This window comes from Amblyomma mixtum, chromosome 9 (genome assembly GCF_055824585.1).
Source record: "Amblyomma mixtum isolate Tamu chromosome 9, ASM5582458v1, whole genome shotgun sequence".
In the NCBI taxonomy this organism is placed as follows: Eukaryota; Metazoa; Arthropoda; class Arachnida; order Ixodida; family Ixodidae; genus Amblyomma; species Amblyomma mixtum.
Window position 1 is genome coordinate 110,267,336 of NC_143020.1, and position 16,280 is coordinate 110,283,615.

A 16,280-nucleotide genomic window follows, 5' to 3' on the forward strand; every position below is an offset into this window, starting at 1 on the left:
AGATATGTACAACGCGACCAGTGTGCAGAGGTTATAGCGAACATTTAGGAGAGTTGTGTGGATCAAAACGCGCACAATTTAAATTTACTCAATCCATGTAAAAAAAAAGGGAACAGTATCATCAGAAATCTTTCCGCTGCAAATAGGTGCTCTGGTTTCCAGTTTTAAAGGCTAAAGCTCTTCGTCTAAGTTTGCACAGGTCAGTAAACAGAGTACCCTCAAGAAATGGAGTAAAATATACGAGACTCCCAGCTTAAAACCTGCACACACTATCAAGTTACAAACTCGAACGAAAATAGTTTTACTATATCTGGCACCCACTTTAAGTCCAGTCCAGATTGGGCGAAGAGAGATGATTCTTGCGAGTTGTTGCGTACTTTGCCAAAATTTGTAAAATTAAGACGAAAGAAAGCTTTGTCCAGGGGAGCCGCCAATACTCATAAACATACATTATTCCCCTAGCGCTGGAGGCAGCAAAAATAAAATAAAAGAGAAATAAAAACGATATGAATACCAACCGAAGCAAGTCGGTGAACTGGCTCCTCAACCGCTGAATAAATTACATTAGGCTCCGGCAGGGGTCCTAATTGCCACGACAAAAGCGGTAGCTGACTCGGGGGGAACAACTGCCTTTTTATAGACTTTTTTTGCTTATAGGGGTTCTTTGTTTGAAGTTGCCCGACTAAGAAAGAAATGATGAATACCAAAAAAAGACGTCGGAGTTATGAATTTCAAAGCCGACCGCATTACGGCCCAACTGTTTTGACAGGGTTTGGATAATTGTCCTGCTCAGCAAGAATTGGACAGGCTTGGATATAACGACCTCTCCGAGCGAAGTACAGCAAGTCGTTGCGAGCTGAGTCTGTCGACATCTCTTTGTTTTAAAGTTATGCTGTAGCCGATGGAAGAAAAAGCATAACATCCAACCACTTCATCATTCTTCTTCCCTATCGCGTTATTGGTTTACTTTATTCTAGGTGTCAGCTTTCTTTGACTTTGTAGTAAATTGTTGCTGAGGCTTTGGGAGGGCATTTATTCTGCGCCAGAGCGAAGCTCTTTAAACGAGTTACGAAACCGACAACGTCGATTCTCAGAGATACATACTGAGTTGTAGTGAAGAGCGATGACTTCCAAAAAGGAGCTTACTCCAAAAATAAAAAATAGTTCGCAGAAAAAAACGGAGCAAATAAAGGCGGCCATGCATGTGTATTTTTGCTGTGTTGGTGAAGGTGGTGTCTATTTTAAGATCTTTTAGTACAGGGTGGGTGCAATTGGGTTGAAATGCATGTATCCAAATTTGTTCATGCACAACTGTTACCGTTACCGGTACTGCAGTACCGTGAGCCAATGCGCATTCAATGCGCGTTCAATGCGCATCCAATGCTCAGCCAATGCACAGCTAATTTAGTTAACCACTTTATTGGTTAACGTGATTCGACTGTTTTCGGACGTTCGTCAACACTGTTATTATTATGCCTGAAGAGCCCCTTCATCTAACAAAAATGTTTTTTTTAATTAGTGGTGGGCTTCCCTGAAACACCTCGTATACGGTATGAATATGAATGATCACTGCCTGCAAGCTAATAAAATGTTTCCTTTCATATTACTTCGGCATGCATATACATGAATAACTAATAAACTTTTAAGCGTCCCAAGCACAGAATAAAGGAGCATAATCTCTAAAAGTGCCCTACGCTAGTGATGCGGTCAAGAGGAATAAAAAAAAAGCTCAACAGCAAGGTACGCAGGGATTTTGATTTTGACAGCACAGCGAATTGTGGCCGAACTGTTTTGACACCTGTAACCTAATTTCGTTTCTCGTGAGGAATATAATAGGCTCTGACATAAAAGCAGCTCGAAGCAGAGTGGCGCAGTGTTGAAGCAGAGATGTATTCTCCTTGGACTTCCTCTCGTTACGAGGGGATCGAGGAACTAAGAAAGATAAAGCCACAGCACAGTGTTTCAACGCCCAAAAGCGATAATGCCATTTCCTGTGTCCCTGGTCGTTTAGACTGTTTATATATTTGCTTTTTGCACTTCCTTTCCTGTGGGTCTTTAGCGCTACTTCTTGGGGGCGTTTTACTTCTCGTTGAAGACAAGTATTCGATAGAGTATTTGGAACCACAACAATAAATGTCGCAAAATGTTAGAGACGAAAGTCGCTTAACAAAAAGAAGGAAGAATAGCAGAAGAGAATGTTTACTGAGCGCATTGATCTCATCACGTCACGAAATTAACATGGATGGTTTAATTAACACCCTGTAGGAACCGCATAATGCAAATATGTAAAACTAGGTTCAGTCTTAAGGAGTGTCTCTGGAATAGTGTTCCAGGAAGCAGTCATTTGAAATAAAAAGAGAGAGAGAAAGACTTTAATGAATACAGTAGAGGTCAGCCTGATTATTAGCCTAACATGCTACTACAGGAGATAAAAAGTGATCAGAGGATTCGCAAAAATGGAAAGATCTCTGCTAGCAAAGGTGGCTGTGGTTTAAGGGCTGAATGATCGATTGCAATGTCTGATTCATTAATTCATTCATTTATTTGTTCGTTCTTTCATTTCTTAACTCCCTCTCTTAACCATTGATTTACATAGACATATATTCATTCAGAGGCCCTTGTATGTGAGATGTCAGTGCACGTTAAATAACCCCAGGTGGTCCAAATATCCGGAGCCCTTCACTGCGGTGTCCTTCATAGCCTGAGTCACTTTGGAACGGTAAACCCCAATAAACCAAACAAAACCACATATCAACTCTTTCATTGTCTTAGTGTTTAATGTATTAGTTTTTCTTAAGTAGTTCATTTATTCGCTACCAAGGGCTGTGGATTCCTCGTGCATTTGCTATTTCATTAAATCACCCTGTCGTTGTGTCTCTGATTAGGTATTTAATTAATTCCACTCGCCGCGGTGGCTCAGTGGTTACGGCGCTCTGATGCTGGCCCGAAAGACGCGGGTTCGACCCCGGCAGCGGCGGCGGAATTTCGATGGAAGCGAAATTCTAGAGGCCCGTGTGTACTATGCGATGTAAGTGCACGTTAAAGAACCCCAGGTAGTCGAAATTTCTGGAGCCCTTAAGTGCGGCGTCCCTTATAGACTGAGTCGCTTTGGGACGTTAAACCCCAATAAATCAATTAATTAATCGCCTCATTTGTTATTTCCCGCTTGCGCTCATGAGTTCATTCCTTCTAATGGCTAGACATCTTTCCATTGATAAGGCGAATTATTACGTACCCGTTGCCCCTACGTCTTTCAAAACGGGTCTCTCCGTTGCCCGGGGTCATTCGACATGCAGAATGGATGAGCGTCGGTGCGTCCCTGCGGCAACGTGCGCAGTAAAACGCAGCCGGAACTCGTCATTGAAGAACGCGCGGCCTTGCTGATTGCGAAGGAATTCACGGCGGTCACTCGGCCGCTACGACTAGCTCGGGAAAACCGCCGTGCGAAGAACAAGCGCCCGGAATCGCCGCATTCCGCACCCGCAAGTACACGGCCGTTTCTCTTGACAAAGACGTGCGTGCTTCCCGTGCGGACGCCGAGGAACGCCGACAAAGACGCACTACTCCGATCGTCTTCCAGAGCCAAGCTCGCTCTTGTTGCATCCTACTTATATATCGTTAGTTAATTCTTTCTTTCTTCCTTTCTTTTGTTATTCCTTTCTCGCCTTCTTTTCTCCTTCCTTTGCTTCTCTATTTCTTCCTTTCTTTCCTTCTTTCTTTCTCTTTCTTTCATTCTTTCTTACCTTTCTTCCATATCTTTTCTTTCATTCTTACTTTCTTTCCTTCTACCCTCCTTTCTATCTTTGTCCTTCTTTCTTCCTGTGTTCGTCTCCTTCCTTCTTCTTTCCTATTCTTTCTTTGCTGCTTGTTCTCTTCTTTCTTTCTCTCGTTCTTTGTGCGTTATCTTTTCTCTTCTTTCTTTTTCCTTTCTTTTATGTTTTCGTGTTCCTTTCTTCCCTTCTTTCTTTCTTTCTTTCTTTCTTCCTTTCTCTCTTTCTTTCTTTCTTTCTTTCTTTCTTTCTTTCTTCTTCCTTCTTTCTTCCTGTGTTCGTTACCTTCCTTCTTACTTTTCCACTTTGTTGCTCGTTCCCTTCTTTCTTTCTCTCTACCTTTCTTTGTTTGCTGCCTTTTCTCTTCTTTTTTTCTCTCTCTCTCTCTTCCTTTCTTTTTTACTCTCTTTCTATCTTGCATGCTTTCTTGCCGGTCATAAAGCATTCCGGGCATTTACGACTCCGTCTCGCGGGCTTGACCGCATTAGGCGCGCATAAAAAAAACCAGCAGTAAAAAACAAAAGCGGGAAGGGCGCTGGCCAGACCCGGCTTCCATAAAGACGTTCCCTCTGATGACCGCCTATCGGTTCTGGAGGCAATCCAAAAAAAAAGCAGGGTCCGCGTCTGGCGGCAGATAAAAGCCTCGTGAAGACACCAGATAAACGGGGGCGAATCCGCAAAGCTTAGGTGTACAAAACAGAACCTGCTTAGGGTATACGCTAAGGGTAAGTGATCGGGGAGAAGTCTAGGCATTCGTCTAGCTGCGCGAAGTGATGGATTTGCGTTAGAAGGCGCCTAAACTAAGAACTGTAAGCTTTCTTTGCAAAGTCTTCATTGTTGCTGCTGCTGGGACATATACAGAGAGACTGTGAGCGCTGTGGTGCAGGTTTCAAGAAAAATGACGTGCACAGGCACAGCAGATAAAGAGGAAAAAATGAAGAAAAGAAAAACGCTGTAGGCAGGTTTATAAACATAACATTTAAAAGTACCCACTTTTAGGCGTATGGCAGAAGCTAAAAATAGTACAGAGTCGTTTTCTTCTCCTGTTGTTCACAACGAATGGTGCCTGACATGAATGAGGCTATTGTGCGTCGTTCCGGACAGACATCGGAACTACGTTTGCCTGCCAGCCTTCCGCTCCCCACTTCAGCCCCCCTCCCCCCCCGAAAAAATAATGGACCGCATCGAATACAGCTTTAAAACGCTTAGGGAAACACGTTGAGGGTCAAGTTTGTGCACAGCGTGCACAGATAAAGCGCACAAAACGACAGCACACAGGCGCAAGAATGACGGGATAACCCAAGGCTGAAGTGGCACATCCGGTGTTACGATTCGCCGTGCTGGTAGAGTGTTTGACCTGGCATCGGGTAAAGGAACGCCGCCCCCGTGCCGGTTGAGGAAGGAACGTGAGCCGGAGTCGGGTGGTAGAAGAAGCAAGGAAAAATTGTATTCACATATTTACAACATTGGAGGGTTACAGTTAAAGACAAACAAATTGAAAGCTGAGAACTCAGGAATCCGCTGCTGTATGAAAGTGTCGGGCGTTTTTAAACGCCCTCTGCTATCGTCTTCCAGCCTTTTTTTCGTCCAGGTAAAGGGACTTCCAAGGCGCCGCCGTTGGGTGGAGTGAACTGCGCTCACCGGCTGGCTTTCCCAGCTTGCCGAAGTCTGCATTCATTTACCGCGCTCCTCTCTTCATCGTTTTTCTCGGCTGAGTCAGAGGGTGAAATTTCTCGCAGGTGTGCTTTACTCTGGTCACCTCCTGACCGACAAGTTGGCGTGCAGTTAACCAAGAGCAAACTGGTGTTCAGTTACTCAGAAACAGCCGGTTTCTCAGGAAGTCGACCAGGGTGGTCCCGTGACTTGGTCCAGGGGCCGCGCGAAGGCGAACACCTGTAATGGCGGCACCCATGCCGTCCACAAGAGCTAAGAGCGGATGAATGGCAGCACCTAGTCTCCGTGCGTGGAGGCTGGCGTTGCGGTGGGTTTCTTCGCTGGCAGTGTTGCATTGCCGTAGGGTCGTTTACACTGCATTGGGTGCTGCTTAATGGGAACCACTTAGGGTGGGGGAACACATATGGTGGCAGTTGCCCTGCAGCGACGCGTGAACGCAGGCGCTTGGAAGAAAGGAGTTGACTATGACTCAGTGTCTCCGCGCGTACTGGCGGACAAAATTTTTCTTTTCCGGAGGGCGCATACTTGGGGACGCACCATTGTATAGCAGGACCATGAACTGTCTTTAAAGGTTGCGTTAACTGAACTCTTCTGCGGCGGCAACATACAGGGGGGTTAGCCGAAAAAATAACACCGGCAAAACCATCTTCCGGCCGACTACAACAAGTTCAGTGATCCAGCAGAGCGCGGTACTCTTTCTGAGGTCGGCAGCAAATAAAATTGGGAACGCGGTTCGATTACGACGTACACATGTTTTTGGTCACAGTAACGGAAAAATATACTCATACCACGAGGATCATACTAAGTATTTCCCCCAAGATAAAGTAGTTAACTCCGAATAATGAAGCAGTGAAGCACTGAGGCACGTCAACAGGGAGTATTTAGGCTTCTTGCATGTATCCGCAGAGATACGAGAGCTCTGGTAGGTTCACACGTTATTTCGGTATCGGTTGTTTGTTTACCATGTTTGACTCCATTTCGGGCTTGGGCTAAACTACTGCAGAGTTTAGAGACTACTTGCAGAGCGAGCTGTGATAACGCCATTGTAATGTTGATGATGATGAATTTTATGGCGCAACGGCATCTGTGGCCAAAGAGCGCCATGGCAAAAGGCAGGGGGATGCTTTTATCCACTGTATCACCGGTCGGTACCCGGCGGTACTGGGGATCGAACCCTGCACCTCACGCATGCGAGCCGTTGTGATGACCTCCATCCGGAGTTAGTGTATGTTTATATGATTTCATGCTTGAAGAGATGTTATATTTCTGCCTTCAATACTGAAGTTTGTGTCTTTTCTAAGCCTATACTACCATAAATTTCTGTACCTTTGTTATTAGTTAAACCTTCTAAATCTCCTGTTCAACATTTTCTCGTAGCTTATTTCTTTTTATGTGTGTGCGCGCATGATGCGGGCTTATTCATCTATTTTGTATTAATCTTTGGGCTTACTACTGTTTTTTTAACGTATTTATTACTCTGCGTAGAGCGCAAAAGGGAATTGCCAAGTGGAAAGGTATTAGTGCACATAACACGCGCCTCGTATAATCTGTTTCAATGGCGCGTGAACAGGGAACTCCACTATTAAAGGGAACATTCCGTTTCAACAGAAGAAAGAATTTTGCTCTTGCACATTGAGGTCTAAAATGTCTCAGTGAAGTTTTCCGCCCAGTTTTCCGTTTAGAGCAAAGTGAAGCCCGTGCTTTTCTAACACACCTACATGGTAGCCATAGGTTGAACTCGGGTAATGTTCACGCTTTGATTCTTTCATAACGGAGCTTCCCGTTGCATCATTTACCTGCACGATACTTGGTCGATTAAAAGTACGTGAATTAACAAACTTCACCACATGCGACAGCATAGCTGTAGAATGATACGGTGAGCTGAACGATAAGCACTTGCCGATCGAGAGCGACGCGACAGAGCATCGTAATAGTGGTGGATCTACTCGCGTACAGAGGGCAAGATCACACACTGGCAGAATTCCGTCACGTATCGCCGTCTACTTCTTATTCCAGACCACGATCGCTCAGAGTCCATCTCCTCGGACAGACCCTTCTTTTTTAATGCTTTTATTTTTCTTTTTGAGGAGGGAATCTAGACGGCGTACACTCCTCCTAGAGTTAAGAAAAAAATAGCAATGGATATAGAGGTCTGTGGTCAGCTACACTTGATGGCAAGCCACTTTAGAGCGAGTCGACTCTCTCGCAATAGCTGCCCCGACCATATGTATACTAAAGCTTTTTCTTTCGCCCTAGTGACAGCTGTCCTATTAGCTTGGCGCACACTGAAGCGAGTGGATCACAGAGATTCATAAGCTTAGAGCCTCTGATAGACTCCAAAGAAAATGCAGTGTGCGAGTTGTGCACTTCTCGAGAGGCACCACTGATAACAACGGTGTGAGATAATAGCGATGTGTTTCGTTCTCTGGCTGTTAAAGGAACACATCAGGTTAAAAGTTGCGTTCACAGACCCCTTTAGTCCAACTGCGCACCACTGAAACGCCTGCAGCGGAAACGCGATCAAAAGCTTGCTCTATTGGGCGCCACGCGCTTCAGATTGGAATTTCCGCCCCGTTGTTTGCAGCCTGGCGTGCACGGCCTTTGCCATCCCAGGTGCAAGGGTAAAATTTACCGCATCAACTCGAATTTAACCATCCCGTTTTTCCTTATCGAAAATGCGAGTATTCCAAGCATTGCTTGAGTGTTTAAATTGGAGGTGCTCGAGTACGAAAGCGTCTCTGAAGTATTTTTTTTTTCTGAAACAGAAATGCTCTTAGATCCGAAACGGCAACATTTGAGGGGTAGTTATATTCGAGCCAACACGGTAGTCGATAAGTGCAGCTGGTCGCAGGGGCGTTTGGTGACGAACTCTGCCTCGATACAAGGACAAACGTTTTGCAATAACCATCCATTTCCTGTGACAGTACGACTGCCAGCATGGCAGGCGTGTTCGTGTGATCGATTTCGTAAGGTCGCTTTAACACACGCTTGCCCCACGATGTGCAGGCGGATCATCAACTTCACGTTCTTCAGTGCAGCCACTTAACAACGGAGACATTAACAGGATTAGTATAAGTTGGATTACGTGCAAACAAGTCATACAAACGGATTCAAAAGTCCGTACAGCAAATTAGCATGACCTCCTCTGGTTGTGCTGCAAAAAGTGTGAGTCCTAATTGAAATCATTTAGAAAGGCTTTACACCTTGTCCTAACTAAAGCCCTTTCTAAATACTTGCGCAAGAGAAATGCACTAGTGCGCACTGCCAGCCGTTTAAAGAAATGATGGCACAAATACCCGTCATGACTTTCACATTCTAAATACAATTGATCGCTAATTATTATGTTGGTGTGAACCACTTGTGGACGAAAAGCTACACCCCCAAATGTGAGATGGTATCTGTATATCGATGCTATCACTCGTTATCATCGTTTACTTGTCAGCCCGAACCTATATTCTCTGAAGTGCGTATCTCAGGATACGGCCGCCATGTACTTCTGATTTGATTTGATTTATGGGGTTTAACGTCCCAAAGCGACTAAGGCTATGAGAGACGCCGTAGTGGAGGGCTCCGGAAATTTCGACCACCTGGGGTTCTTTAACGTGCACTGACATCGCACAGTAAACGGGCCTCTAGAATTTCTCCTCCAAAGAAATTCTAGCCGCCGCGGCCGGGATCGAACCCGCGTCTTTTGGGCCAGCAGCCGAGCACCATAACCGCTCAGCCACCGCGGCGGCCCATGTACTTCTGTTCCAATAGATGTCACAACCATAACCCCCAATCATTTGCCCGCACTTGCAGGTTTTGCAACGGGGGAACACTTTTGTATATGATGCTTTTTTTTTGCGCGAACTCTCGCTGTAGCAACCATATACGTCAGAACTTTCTGAAAAGCTGCAAAATATTACGCATGGTCGAATAAATTCCCCTGAACATCGAGGACGTTGACAAGACTTCTTGAGGATACCAGGCGGAGGTATTCCTTCACGGACCCCGAAGGTACAGTTGCAAAAAGAGTAAAACGAAGCACGCGAGTGGTGGCCAGACTTCGAAAAACTGCATGCCAGCGCGCTCTGTCAGCAGATGTGCAGCAGAGAGCGAGAGGGCGTCGGTACATCCGGCTGACCCACCTCGATGGTCTGATGCTCGCCTTCTTGCCGGCACAAGCGAAGTCACGCTGCTACCATCACTGCTCGCCAGGGGAGCTTGCAATGCTTCAAGCAAGGGTTTGTTTGCCAGCATCGTGCAGGAAAGCTGGCCTTCGGCGGCGTGCGATTTCTTCTTGGTCAGTAATCACACCATTCATTTTCAGTCTGCGTGACCGTCGTGGTTTGCGCTTCACTTGGTGGCGAGTTTGTTGAGCTATGAATTATAAAAGCTAGTGCATCGGTTTGGCAAGTGCGGCCAAAAATTAGCTTGTCTCAAAGGAACAATTGAAAAAAAAACGAATAGTATGCATGTATTTGCTGTGTTGTCTTTATGATATAAACAGATGCTCCAAATATAACCGATCGAGGATCACTCAAGCAGAGACAACATTGTTTTCTATGAAAATTTAACTTTGTTTTCTCCAGTGTAAAAAAGCTAATTTGTGTTGAAGCAAGTGATCTTCAGTTACCTCCTTTGCTGTGCAGTTGATCATCTATTCTTATCATAAAGACAACGGAGGCAATATATGCGTGCAATTCTTTTTTTCATGCGTTCCCTTTAGGCGAGCAAAATTTTTACCACTTCTGAAACCGATGCAGAAGCGTTTATGCTCCATAGAGCAGAGAACTCGCTGCCAAGTGAAGCGCGAACCACGGCGGTCACGCTGATTTTTGATGAAAATGTTGCCATTCCTGACGAAGCACTTAAAGCGCCCCTGGCGAGCAGTGATGGTAACGGCGCGTCTTCGCTCGACCTGACGATAAGGCTAGCATAAGACCATCGAGGTGGGTCAGCCGGATGTGCCGACGCACCCTCGCTCTTTGCTGGGCATCTGCTGATAGAGGGCGATGGCATGCAGTTTTGGCAAGTTCATGCACCGCTCGCGTCCTCCGTTTTTACGTTTGGTGCACCTATATACAATAGTCACTTTCTAGTGGAATGTGAAGGCCACTTCAAACGCCATCTACTGCCCAAATCCACGCGCTGAGAGGGGACTTTTGCATCATCACGCCTAACGAGACCCACGTGTTGGGTTTCAGAGCAGACGACAACATCGAAACCGCGTGCCAAAAAGTGCCCGGCGTTTCAGAGGTGGTCAATCTAGGCTAGATTCAGCACTCTTCCCTTTTCAGTTCAGTTTAAAAGAAAACACGGCCAGAGATGCAATGTCTTGGACTTTTTAAGAATGACGTGTATCAAGCTCTAGTTCGCCCTTCCGCATGAGCGAGTCTAGTATCTTACAGCGTGCAGTTTAAGCTTCCACAAGAAGGGGAGTGAATGTTCTTAGGCGCGGCAAATGATCGCCACGTGCATGGCATACGGCCAGTGCTTTAACAGCCGTGCTGTCAGGCTATGCACAGACCATCAGTCAGTCTTTAGAATAGCTGTTTGCCGTGGTTAACACATTTCAACTACTTAGTGAACGCGAGCCAGATTTATCAGAAGGGTGAGATGGTTAGGTGTGTACGTATCGAAAGCGTAGTAACTTTAGAACAGTATCAGGCATATAACATCAAAAGCATTATGCGTACGCATCCCCAAACGGTGATTTTAGCACACGAAGTTTATCGAATAAAGCGGTAGCATACCGTACTATGCGGAATTGTGCACCCTGCGTTCAGAGGGCATCCAATATTCGATGGTCTTACTTTTCGAAGCAAAGCTCCAACTTTCAATGAAAACATGCATCAGTTCTAAGCACCTTTAACTCAATTTCTAGGGCGTCTAAGATAGCGTTGATGCGTCAAATGACGGCACCAGACCCTCCTGGGAGCACGGCTTGTTGAAACCGTACACGTGTGCTGGCAAACGTTTCGTTTATATACTTTAATCTTTAATAATGCACTCGGTTCACTTTCAGAAGTGATTAAAAGGAAATTTCTTAGGTGCCAGAGCGTGTTTCCACCTAACATGCTTTTCTTTACCAACAACTGCAAGCGTTAGAGTTGAATATTATTTGCTGAATGCATGGTGCTGCACTCATGAACCTGCAGTTGCCTGAAGTGAAACTCAGCAAGTGCAGTTTCCTCCTGTGTTTACGGCCTTAAGGAAGGACACAGGTTGAAATACCTCACAGAAATAATAAGAAATGAATTTTAAAACTATAAGTGCAATCTGACCTGAGTATTGTCCTTCTCTTTGCCCACCGTAGTGAAAGACCTGTCGATGCGCCTCCGTCAGTCGAAGCTTGAGCAACACACCGTCAACACGACACTGCCGGCGGTCGACGCGACGATGTCGCCTTCAGCCACAGCAAAATGAGAGGTAACAGGAAAGACAGTAGAAAACAACACTGCCGAAGAGGAACCCGATCGGAGCTGCAAAATCCACCGATGGGGGCTCGTTAATCCGTCAAATGGTGACGACCACCGTCGACGACGTGGAAGACTTGGAGGAGAGCTAACTCCTCTGGGGCCGAAGCAGCGACGAAGCTTCTCTCAACCTTGCGGAATTAAAAACTCCAGCGCTCTCTCCTCTGTTGCCCTCTCGGCGCTAGCTCGCGCCGAACCAACGCGACAGACACACAAGGCAGCAGCAGCAACGGCGGCGGCTGCAGCGACAGCGTGTGCGGCAACGGCGGGGGCCTCGACGGCGCGAGTGGATAGATTGCGCGTCCGCGGCTTCTTTCTTTTTCTCTCTATCTTTCTTTCCTTCCTTCTTTCTTTCTTTCTTTTTTTTTTGCGCGCGAGTCCCTTCACGGCCGCCCGCGCCGAGCGCACAACACCCTTTCTCACTGGCTCCCCTGGCTCGCGCTTCGCATCCTTTTTGTACCGCCCGAAGCGCGCAGGCGCTGAGCTCGAGGGGAGGAGGGTGAGAGCAGAGGGGAAGCCGGCTCGGAAGCCAGTTGGGAAGTCGAGTCAAGACTCTACACTCGGAGCTGACGGACGCTAGGTTAACTCACAACACGAAAAAAAAAAAACGAACTAGAAACCGGACGACTGAGGAAAGAAGCTAGAGCGCCACTACGGCTAGAGGCTAACAAGAAGCCTACAACAGAGCCGAGCCGAGACTGAGCCAGCCGTGAAGCGCTGAGGAAAAAAAGACGAAAACAAAAACGACACCGGATGACGAGACCAACGCAGACGACGCGCTGAGGAGAGAAGAGGATGCCATTAAAAGTCGCAGACGGGCGCGTTCCTAGACGGTGCGGCGCGCGCCCCACTCGAAAGGGAAGTCGCTTTAATGGACCACCACCACGTGCTACGATGTCACTCCCAATTCGAACTGGGTTCTGGGGCGCGTTTTGTTGCTGACTTAGTGCGTCGGTTTTCATGTTTGTAATTTTGCGTTTTTATTTATGGCGGCGCGACGAGCGTTCTCCGTCCTGTCGACTGCGCCACTCCTCCCGCGCACCCTAGCATACAACCACCGTCCCAAAAGCAGCCCAGAAGCAGACGACAACGCGCTTCCGGCAGCGTCGCTGTTTTCGTCATGTTTTGTTATCTATATGCATTCAACTTCCTCCTCTCCGTTTGAGTGAGAGCATATGCTCTTTCCGGCGCCGGAGACGGCGTGCCAGCAACATGCCAGCAACGAAATAACCATGTGAGTGCATCGGTGCTGCCATCTCTTGACGTCTAAAGTAATTACTGTCAAACGAATAAAGGAAGAAAATTAAACTAGAGCGAGCAACGGAACATGCCAAACATCTCGCCGCTTCGACGCGGGAATCGCCAATCTCGTTAGCGATCCTCAGTCTTTTCCGCGCAGGGGCTGTTTTCCGAATGCCACATGTGTCTAAACAGATAGACAGCTTAAATCAGAAAGAAGAGCGAAGGTGACGTTCCTTTATATTTGAAGGTAGCTTTCGTAGAAGCGAAGGTGCATCATGCATTAACCTGGAGTTTACTTTCACACTGACAAAGCAGTATGAGGGACTTTCTGCTTAGTGAACGATGTCGGAATAGTATGTAGCAGCCGAAAATTCACCTTGCTAAGCTAGGTGATGGTTATCGGGCTATATCTGACCCTTAAAGTGCTACAGACACCTCCTTATATAGGTTTATGTGCATGCTTCCTTCTCTGTAACCAAGCACAAGACATTAGAATTCATCGATCACCGCATGGTATTCACCCATGACCACAAAATAATTTTAATTAAGCTTCTTTCTTTATGCTGTTTCGGCTAATAAACCGAACAATGCCTTTGACATGTATAAAGTGCTTAGGTGATGAACAAAAACGCAAAATAACAGCTCATACGCTGCTTGTTGCCATTTCAGCTCTTGAAGCGGGCTGGCTTAAGAGTTATGGTGAATGAAAAATATGGAACACTGATTATATTGCAGGGTTTTTCATGTCTCACGTGACCAAAACACAACTTACACGTCGCAGCCATTGTTCGGTTCGCGATACGGGGAACAGCGTCGAAAAGAAATTAAACTATGAATTACCTAGCACTCGAACAGGAATTACACAGGGAATCAAGGTATACTACTAATACCTAACTCCTTATTTTATTGAAGAAAATATGCAAGCAAAAATTTGGTGTCTATATATGGTCTTTACAGAGAAACAGGGGACCGCTTTAACGAGTTTTTTTTTTTTTCTGGGTGCGATTTCAGTGTTGGTCTTTTGGGGCTCTCCTGACGTTCTTTCGACAGCAAGCAGTTTATTGTTGAGATGCTCGTAGTTCAAAAGAATGTATTTTCATCTATGCGATCTAAACTCACGATGACGATTATGATTCCAGTACACTGGGGCTCTTTTATTGCTCCTAATTCGAAACGGATGGGGTTTACCCCAGACCTGAGGAAAAAAGCATATGCCACATAGAGTTTCCAAGTGAAAACAACCATTTGGTCGTGACACCTGCGTTTTACACCTTGTATTTTATCGTTCTAACAACTTAACAAATGCATGCAGTCACAGAGAAAAATTTGAAGAAGCCATCAGTTCGCCAGTAGGTTCTACGGCTGTCGCTCAGAAATACCCTTATGGGGCTGGATTCAGCTAAGTTTTATTAGAATCCTATATTCTCGCTTTCAGCCAGAATTTCGTTCTAGACACGTCGGCAAAGTCCCCGCGGTACAGAGCTGCTCCCCACAACTGTCGGGCGCCGGTACTGTGAGAACTTCTGTGCAAGTTTTCCACTCGTTAAAACTGCGTAGCAGTCCTTACAGTTCGTTATGGACTTCACGTAAAAGACAACAGTGACAAAATATTTATAAGAAAAAAGCGTGCAGGAGGCGGTACAGAACTCGGAAATTACGGACTGCAACGTAAATTCCACCGCAAATTTAGGAGGGGATTGGGACTGCGCAGGCAATTGACTTAAATACAGTGCAGCTGCGGCAGCTGTTACAGGTGTTCGGCTGAAATACTTTGAGGCTTTGTTTACAGCATCCGTGGCATGCATTCTCGGGATTTTTAACGCTTATTGCTACCAGGTCACGTGACGATGCGCTCGTATGACTCGTTCCGTGAAAAAAACACGCCGCTGATCCTTTGGACTTTTGTGACTGTGGAAACTGACCTGAAATTTCAATATACTAGTGCAAGGCGTGGTAACGCTGCTGAAAATGAATAATAGCTTCAGCAGCGCAGCAAATCATTATAAAACCGGTGTGCTGCGTTCATCTGATCAGTAAAATATGAAAGCTTCCACTAACTTCATTTGCAGCCTGTACCTTTTCAAACGTGAACTGGTCATTCTTCTACAGGAAAAACCTAAAGAGAAGCTGATAGCCTATGCTTTTGAGACACAGGCAGGGCCTCATCAGCCTTTGCAAGACTTCATTAGATTTGTTAACTTTTTTCATTGATATAATCGTCCCTTTTTATGCTCTGAACTGAAGTCGCTGTCATCCGCCTTGCACCTGTCAACGTTCATCAAATATCTACCGTGGCTGCTACAAGGCAGTTGAGCAGGGCGTCGTGACAATCAGTCGATTCGATGATTGAAGGGCCTTCGTTGAAAGGCTTAAGCCACATCGTTCTTAAATTTTATGCGCAAATAGCAGACGTTTAGCAATTTTCCTCCGGATAGGAATAGGCTGATGTCACAGTCAGCAAGTATGGTGACCACATGCGATCAAAGGACCAGGCACAAAGTACTGCGGAGAAAATTCTAAGGGCACTGTAAGGCACTTCAACCCTCAGCAAGGGCACCGTCGAACGGCACTTTCTAGTAACTGCCAAAAAAGAAACTTCCGGGTTCTGTGCTCTGCAAGCCTTTCGGCAAATTATTGGTAGTCATAGATTCGACGTCCATAGGGCGTCCCTGTTACATCCATATTACGTCCTTAGGGGTGCACTTACTTCGGGGCTACTTCGCTGCAGAAGGTTATGACTCCTTTCAGGACAGTGAAATTATCCGGGGAAACCTTCAACAACTGATTTTAAATAGCTAATTATCAATGTAAGACAACTGCACACAAAAATAATCAGCATGACTATTGTGCTGGACGTCTCGCATAGGACTGGTCTCCGGAGGGGCGCCAGAGGTGTGGCTAATCCTTTGTATTCGACTTTTGGGGAGAGCTGCAGCCGCTTGCCTGGTGGTCAAGGATTTTTATAGATATATGAAATAAGAAAAAATCACTGTTCCCGGCTGGGGCAGTAAAAGGAAGCTCCGTCAAGACCAGAGCGCCCTTCTGAATGTCCCCGGTGCTGTTTTTTCCCTCTTTGAGGGATTTTGTTTCCCTCTTGGCGCACCCTAGCCTGGTCCTCTCTCTTTTTCCGGCA

At 46.1% G+C, this 16,280-nt stretch overlaps 1 protein-coding gene across 2 annotated transcripts in view; it reads right to left on the reverse strand.

Annotated features, from left to right (window-relative positions):
• Positions 1–16,280, reverse strand: part of LOC149330696 (excitatory amino acid transporter-like) — a 144,779-nt gene that overhangs the window by 95,398 nt on the left and 33,101 nt on the right. The window contains exon 1 of one of the 2 annotated variants that reach the window (XM_089561349.1): positions 11,714–12,367. The exons of the other annotated variant lie outside the window; for it this stretch is intronic. The gene's annotated coding sequence lies outside the window, so the exon portion shown is untranslated. Of the gene's footprint in view, positions 1–11,713; positions 12,368–16,280 lie in introns of those variants that run through there. 2 annotated transcript variants of the gene reach the window in all.